The sequence below is a fragment of the Cynara cardunculus genome, unplaced genomic scaffold (genome assembly GCF_001531365.2).
Source record: "Cynara cardunculus var. scolymus isolate 2C unplaced genomic scaffold, CcrdV1 Un_Scaffold_4064, whole genome shotgun sequence".
Classification (NCBI taxonomy): domain Eukaryota; kingdom Viridiplantae; phylum Streptophyta; class Magnoliopsida; order Asterales; family Asteraceae; genus Cynara; species Cynara cardunculus.
This window is the reverse complement of record NW_020201741.1, coordinates 6,113-14,778: the sequence shown is the minus strand read 5'-3', so window position 1 is coordinate 14,778 and position 8,666 is coordinate 6,113.

Here is an 8,666-nt window from a genome sequence, read left to right as displayed (position 1 = left end):
AGCTTTTTGGGTTTGGCAGGTTATTACCGTAAGTTTATTCAGGACTTTTCAAAAATAGATGTGCCATTAACCAAATTGACTCGAAAGAATGTCAAGTTTCAGTGGGAAAAAGAACAACAAGAAGCCTTTCAATTAGTAAAAGATCATCTTTGTAGCGCACCAATATTGACTCTACCAGATGGATCCGAAGACTTTGTGGTATACAGTGATGCTTCAAAGTTAGGGTTGGGATGTGTTCTAATGCAAAGAGGAAAGTGATCTCTTATGCGTCAAGACAATTGAAAGAGCATGAGAAACAGTATCCAACTCATGACATGGAGTTAGCTGCAGTAGTATTTGCTCTGAAAATCTGGAGACACTATCTTCTGGGAACGAAATGTCAGATTTATACTGACCATAAAAGTTTACAACATTTGTTCAACCAGAAAGATTTAAATATGCGACAGCGTTGGTGGATTGAACTTGTTAATGATTATGACTGTGAAATTCTTTACCACCCAGGAAAAGCTAACGTGGTAGTTGATGCTTTGAGCAGAAAGGAAAAGAGTGGAACCATTAAAACTATAGCAATGAGAATGAATTTGATTCCTGATATTCGTAAGGAAATTCAGAAGTGCCAACAAGAAGCTGTGAAAGAAGAAGTTGTTAAAACAGAAAAGTTGGGTAAGATGATCTCAACCTTGGAACAGAATGATGAAGGACTAATGTGCTTTCAAGGGCGAATTTGGGTACCATATTTTGGAGATATCCGAAGTATGTTATTAAATGAAAGCCATAAATCCCGATACTCTATCCATCCAGGCACCAATAAGATGTATCGATATTTAAAACCTTTTTATTGGTGGCTAGGATTGAAAAGAGATATAGCTCGGTATGTGAAACAGTATCTGACATGTTTACAGGTCAAGATTGAACATCAGAAGCCTTATGGAAGCCTTCAATCTTTGGAAATACCTGTATGGAAATGGGATCACATCACCATGGATTTTGTTATGAAGTTACCACGAACTCCAAAGGGGTATGACGCAATTTGGGTAGTTGTGGATCGTTTGTCTAAATCTGCTCATTTTCTACCAAGTAAGAGAGAAATACTCTTTAGAAAAGCTAGCGCAGATTTACATCAAAGAAATTGTTACCAGACACGGTGTTCCCTTATCTATTATCTCTGATAGAGATAGTCGATTTACTTCAAAGTTCTGGGGAGGATTACAGAAAGCTTTGGGATCTGAAATCCGATTAAGTGCAGCTTATCATCCGCAGACTAATGGGCAGAGTGAAAGAACTATTCAAACTCTCGAGATATGTTGAGAAGTTGTATTATTGATTTCGGGGGATCATGGGAAGATCACTTGCCATTAATAGAATTTGCGTATAACAATAGTTACCATTCCAGTATCCAAGCGGCACCATATGAAGTGTTGTATGGACGCAAATGCCGAACGCCGTTATGTTGGAATGAAGTGGGTGAAAAACAACTGACAAATCCTGAAATTGTCCAAGAAACTTCTGAAAAGATTGAACAGATTCGTGAAAGAATCAAAACAGCACAAAATCGCCAGAAAAGTTATGCAGATAATCGTCGAAAGCCAATTGAATTTGGTATAGGTGATTTTGTGATGTTAAAAGTTTCGCCATGGAAGGGTGTCATCAGATTTGGAAAGAAAGGGAAGCTCAGTCCAAGGTATGTAGGGTCGTTCAGAATATGTAAGCGAATTGGGCCAGTAGCATATCGGTTAGAGTTTCCAGAAGAGCTGAGTCTGATTCACAACACTTTTCATGTATCGAATCTACGAAAATGTTTGGCTAATCCGAGTCTAGCTATACCGTTGCCAGAAATTCAATTAGACAATAAGCTGAATTTTGTGGAAACACCAGAAGCTGTAATTGACCGAAAGATCAGGTTGTTGAGAAACAAAGAAATAAGTCTGGTGAAAATTCAGTGGAAGTTTCACAAAGGACCGGAAGCAACATGGGAATTGGAATCAAAGATGAGATCAGAATACCCATGGCTTTTTGATTAAAGGAATTCCGGGACGAAATTCTTTTGAGGGGTGGATAATGTGATAACAGGATCCTGGTTATCACCTAAGGTAATTAATATGYGATTATTTGATTAAATGATTATGTGATAGCATGATAAATTGWTATGTTTGATCATSCTKGTATGTGAAAGTATGCATAATTTAGATGCATAAAAGAGATTATGTGCATATATGTGATATGCATGCATGTAGGTGCATATGTGCATGAGAATATATATATATATATATATATATATATGAATGGTAATGTGAATGCATGCATAAGAGAAGGCTGTGTTAACCGCCTTTCCTGATTTGGAAAGTATAAAAGGAGGGCTTAGCCTCCATATTTCTTCTTCTTGCCTTTTAAGAAAAAGTTGTGCGATTTAAAGAGGAGAGGTTGACCGGATTATTCTTGGCTGGAGATTCAAATTGATTTCAAGTGTTTGATTCYAAAAGATTGATAAGGTGAGTAATTTCTAAACTCTTTTGCATAAAATTTCTACTAGTTTAATATGAATCTTGTTTATTGTTGGAATGAAATCAATGAATTTTACTTAAGGGTTTTATACGGACAAAACTTGGCCAGATTGTTTTAAATCGGTCAAAGGGTGGACGAGGTATTGTCCGGATTACTTTAAATCGGACAAAGGTTGGACGATATATTGTCCGGATTGTTTTAAATCGGTCAAAGGGTGAGCGGGGTATTGTCCGGACTTGTTATCCGGACAAAGATGATTTTTATTCTAAGTGGTAAATTGGACAAAGTTTTATACGGTGTGTTGTCCAGACTTGTTATCCAAACAAAGTTCGAATTAATCCTAAGTATTAAACCGGACAAAGTTTATGCGATGTGTCATCCGGATTGTTGACCGGAGATGAAGTCCGRCTAAATCAAGTTGACCGGATTTGAAGTGATATCTTGTGTTTTTGATAAGAAATGTTATTTTATCATAAAAAGGAAGTTTTGAAAGAAATGATTTTTGTATTGATAATAATTTCAATGACTGCGGTCTATTTGAAATTATTTTGTGAAAAGTTTTGATGAAGAAATAAGGGTGGCATATCAAGGAGAGGTGTACCATGGGATAAGGGTGGCATATCAAGGAGAGGTGTACATTTGGATATAAGGGTGACATTTTCATGTGTGTTGTATGATATAACTCTTTCTATTATATCCTTTAAGACTACCGTGGTCTGGAATCTTTATTTCTTTGTGATTTAAAGATTTAGGATTAAGGTTCTTATTGGAAATTATAGTTTGGATGTTATTAAGGAAAAAACATCAGGTTTCGCCTGAAACTTTATATAAACCTTATTTAATTTCAGAAGGTTTAAAAATGGCATTTTATGAGCCCTGATTGGTTCAGAGGTATGAGATTTGTGAAGTTGAATGCTTTATTTGATAAATGGAAAGGATTTGGGTTTATGTTCCTATTTGTTCATATATTTGTATATATATGAATAATTGTTTTTCATAAAGATTTTGGTGATTTACACCCTACAATAACATAAATAGGGTATCTCACTAGACCTTTCGGTCTAACCCTCGTTTTGTGATTTTAACTATGTGTTGCTGGAGGTACAGATGGTAAGGGAAAGAGGAAGATTTAATATTTTCCTATATGCATTTCTACTTAAAGATCTGCTATGATGTATAGTTTTGATTGATTAGTACAAGTGATGTATTAGAATTTTTGGACCTTGTATTTGGTCATATTAGGTTCTTGTACTAAGGGACCTGAATAGGATAATATTATGTGTTTCTTTTGTATGAAATATGTGTTACATGCAATGTATGGTTTGGGGGTGTTACAGAATAATACCTCAATTAATTAGTGGTTGAAGGCTTGGAGCACAAGAAATCAATGTAGATCTCCTCTACCGGTATCCACACATGAGCACGATTCCAATCCCGAACGGTTGCTATCCCGAGTGAATCAGGAACACCACTAGGAATCCATTCCTAGTGTGAATGTGTTTTTGGCGGCGCAAAAGAGATAGAGGAGAGAGAGTTCGTGTGGTTTAACCTTAACCTTTTAACCCTAATCAAGTTAGGATTAAAAGAGTCTCCTTTTTCTCAAAACGGGTCGGGCCCTTAAAAGCCAGTGGGCTTTAACTAATTAACTATTAGCTTAATAATTAATTGCATATGCTTAAAAATAATTAAACCTTGGGCTTTTTATTCTTAATTAATTATTAACATAATAAATAATAACACATATAATTATTATAATTATATTTTATGCACACAATTATTATTACTCTACTAGAATAATAATTATTATTATTATACTTTACAACATGTAACTAATTTGGTTCACAACCAACATGGTTAATTCGATACCTATATATTCTTTGCATGCGACCCTTATAGGTTCATTTGATATCAACAGTGTTTTCATATGACGTGGCACAAAAAAATTATAAAGAACACTTCCAAAAAAAAATAAAAAACACTTGTACATTGGCTATTTCATGAACAAGTTCAATTTTTTTTTGTTTATTAATTATCTGAGTCTCTTATTTTGTCATTTTGGTTGCTGGGACAAGCCAAAATTTCCTGTAGTTCAAAATCTATTTTCTAAGTTCAAAATTTTCGGAGCTAATCAATACCATGATAATACATTGGATTTCCAATCCTTCCGTGGCTTATGCAGTTTCCTGTAGTTCAAAATCTATTTTCTAAGTGTTATGTGACGTAACTTGCCGCACAAGTTGTATAGATTTTCACATGATTTGCATAGCTTGCCGCAAGTTACTCAGTACTATAGCAATCTTGCGGCACTATTTAATTTTTTGCCTTCTTTTACCGCTTTGAGCTTACATTTTTACAATTTACTTTACCGTCATTTACTTTCCTTTACTTCACTTTACATTCCCGCAATTTACTTTATGGAATTTACTTTATTGTCCATGACATTCATGCAATTTACTTTATAGTCATTTACATTATAGCAATTTACTTTCCTGTTATTTACATTCTTGCACTTTACTTTCAGCAATTTACTTTTTTGTAATTTTTATTTCCGTTATTTACTTTTCAGTGTTTACATTCTTCGCAAAAAGAAACTGAGGGGTGAGGGGTGATGGGCTAAACACCTTAGTTTCGGGAGTAAGATAAAGTTAAGACCGAAACCGATGTAAAAGTACAGAGGTGTCTTATATATAACATTATTGTCTAACTATTTATTTTAGTTGATTAATATTCAATTGAAGATTGCTAATTAATTGACAACTAATTTTATGTATGAAATGCATTAACTTTCTTTGTTAAGATAAATAAGAAAACCTGAGATACTATGAGAAGGCTATAAATAATTTTAGTTTCAGACAAGTACTACACTCCTACTGTGTAGGATGGTAACATTGTGTCGTGCTAGGATTCACGACGTTTAACATAAATAATGTCATACCAATAGCACGTAGGCTTGTGCATACTTGCGAAACAATCTGATCCCTAGTTGATACGGTGACAATACTATAGCACCATTTTATGCTACTATCGGACTATCCAGGACTGCTATATCATCTTTTTACTAGATCATCTATTTTTGTCATAACAAAACTTTGCACCCTTTGCTTCTTTTTACAACTGATTTTTTTGTTTATAAATCACACACACCATAAAGATGTCCTCAAATTCACCATCTGAAATTAGTTGTTAAAACTGAATTTTTTAGAAACTTTTACACGCTTTCTCTAAGGAAATGATATTTGGTACTTCTACCATTATTACTTGTTAAGAGACAATAGTAGTTCAAGATGTATACTTGTGATGAGTTCTACTTTTATTGAATTTTGGGGTTGTATAAACCAACACAACAAGAAGTCATCAACCAAATACACAACTTATATATATATATATATATATATAGAGAGAGAGAGAGAGAGAGAGAGAGAGAGTCAGATTCATAGGATAACAGGATCCAAATAAAAAAATACGAAAAATGGTCGAATCATATTTTCTTTTACACTAAAATCATGTGTAAAGCATGTGATTTACTCGACTTTGTTTGGAACCTGAGGTCGAAAGCCAGTTCGCACACCCTTACGTTGACCATTAGTGTAAAAGCACATGTTATTTTGAACATGATTTGGCCATTTTTCTAATCCTTTATTTTATTATTATTCTCATTTGAACCTTCCTATATATAAGGGCTTAATCATTTGAGAACTTCATAAATTGTAATAATCGTGAGAACTTTTATCTTAAGATATTGTTTCACATGATTTTTTCTCATCTAAGGCTAGCATTTCATGTATTGATGAACATATATTTGTTTCACAATGTTTTGCTTCATATGCATGTCGTTCACTATTTGAAAATTTTATGTGTAACTTGTGTTTCACAAACACACTAAAAAGGTTCACACTGTGAAACAAATGCATGTGGAACAAACACATTTGAAACAAATATATGTTAGTCAGTCTTCTAAATCCTAGGGGGTGTTTGGGATTGCTTATTTGAAACAACTTATACTTTTCTACAAAAGTCCTTATCAACTTATTATAAGTTAAAATGATTTAACTTCTTCAAAAACTCTTTATTACCGGTTTGGCACCGGTATAAATTGTTTATCCGAACACTAGAAAGTGCTTATTAACGGTGCCACAACGCAATAAGTCAATAAGTTGTTTTTATAAGCAATCCCAAACATCCCCTAATACATCATATGAAATCGCACATGATGTACTAGTTCTCAAGGTTGTCACAATTTAATAGGTTATCAAAACTCAAAAGAATGTGCTCCATAGATAGTGGGGCCATACAAAGGGAGAACTCAGTAATTTGTGACAACCATGAGATCTAATCTCAATCACAAATCAAAGGATAAATTAAGAAATTAATAATTTTGATAATTTTAACTTAAAATTTTAATTAAAGACGTTTTAGGTTTTTAGAAATATTCTCTCTCCTCTCTATGACGAACCTTATTCCAACGAACACCCCGTGAACACAAAATACACACTATGATACCCAAAAAACATCGACACTGTTAAAAAGAAGATACATATAAATGATGTTTTTTATGATACCTAGATACATACAAGATGCAGACTGCGATATCTTTTGTAAAGCAACGAAAATAACGAAAATCCACATTATGATACCATTCATAAAACAACGAAAATAACAAAAATACAGATTGTCAACCAAACATAAGATATAATCAAACCATGATTTTCTTAGTTGTCAACCAAACAAAAAGTTTCAAATTCACTCTTTTATTATCAATTAAATAAATAACATAATTATCCTAAATGAGTGGCTCACATTAAATTTTACGACTATCACAAACTATTGAGTTTCATTTGATTAGGCCTGTATGTGCGTGTATGGGGTTGGATTCACGTGAGACAGTTTATTTTCGTGAGACACGTGAGACCACATTTTTACACTTGAAACTTCATAGCAAAACATTGTTTGTGAAATTTGAACATTCACAGCAAAAACACTGTGAATATTACCTTCACGGTGTTTTACTGTGAAGTTTCAAGTATAAAAATGTGGTCTCACAAAAACAAGTTGGTCTCACATGATCCCAAGTCTCTCTTTCTTTCTCTCTCTCTCTCTCTCTCTCTCTCTATATATATATATATATATATAGGGAGAGGTTCATTTGAGAAGTGGTAAATATTTGATAAATAAAAAATTGATCCTAGCCCTTAATCTGGTTAACATTTGCGGCTTTTACCGTTAAGCACCGGATAATTCCTCACATGGGTATGCGAAGATAGAGGGGCAGTTTCGTAACTTTTACAAATAGATAGCAAATGGGTTCATTTATGAACTCATGTGATATACATATGAACTATATGTTCATATGTCTCCTCGTTAATTAGTTCACATGTGAACTATTTAACTGATTCATATGAACCTATAGGTTCATTTATGAATCAGTTAATTGGTTCATATGTGAATTAATTAATTAGTTCATATATGAATTAGTTAAAACGGCAAATTGCATGAAAAAGTAATGTACTTTAACTTGATTCCTATTTTGGGTAACGTATTTTCAAAACTTCCATTTTGGTACATAGGATGTAAAGTTTTAAACATTTAAGTACCCGGGTAACCCAGTGAAGACTAATTTTAGACTAAACAAAGACTAATTTTAGATTAAAAAAATCCGCATCACTGACTAGGTCAACAAATAATAATGATTTGGATAACACATTACTCGCCATATCAGTATGATAACCGGTTAATACTTCAACCAGTTACCCGGGTACTTAAATGTTTAAAACTTTACATCTTAGGTACCAAAATGAAAGTTTTGAAAGTACGTTACCCAAAATATAAATCAAGTTAAAGTACGTTATTTTTTCATGCAATTTGCCCTAGTTAAAATAGTTCATATGTGAATAACAGGAGTTCACATATGAACATATAGTTCATATGTGAATCACAAAGGTTCATATATGAACCCGTTTTCCATTTATTTGTAAAAGTTACGAAACTACCATCTCTATTTTTACCATCTCTATTTTTCGTATAGCCGATATTTTTGACCAGCGAGAGCCGTAATTATTGAATAGTCAAATCCGATATTGACCGTATGAAGGGCTAGAATCACTTCTTTACTTCTCAAATATCTACCGGTTTTCAAAATAACTTTTGGCTATATATATATATATATA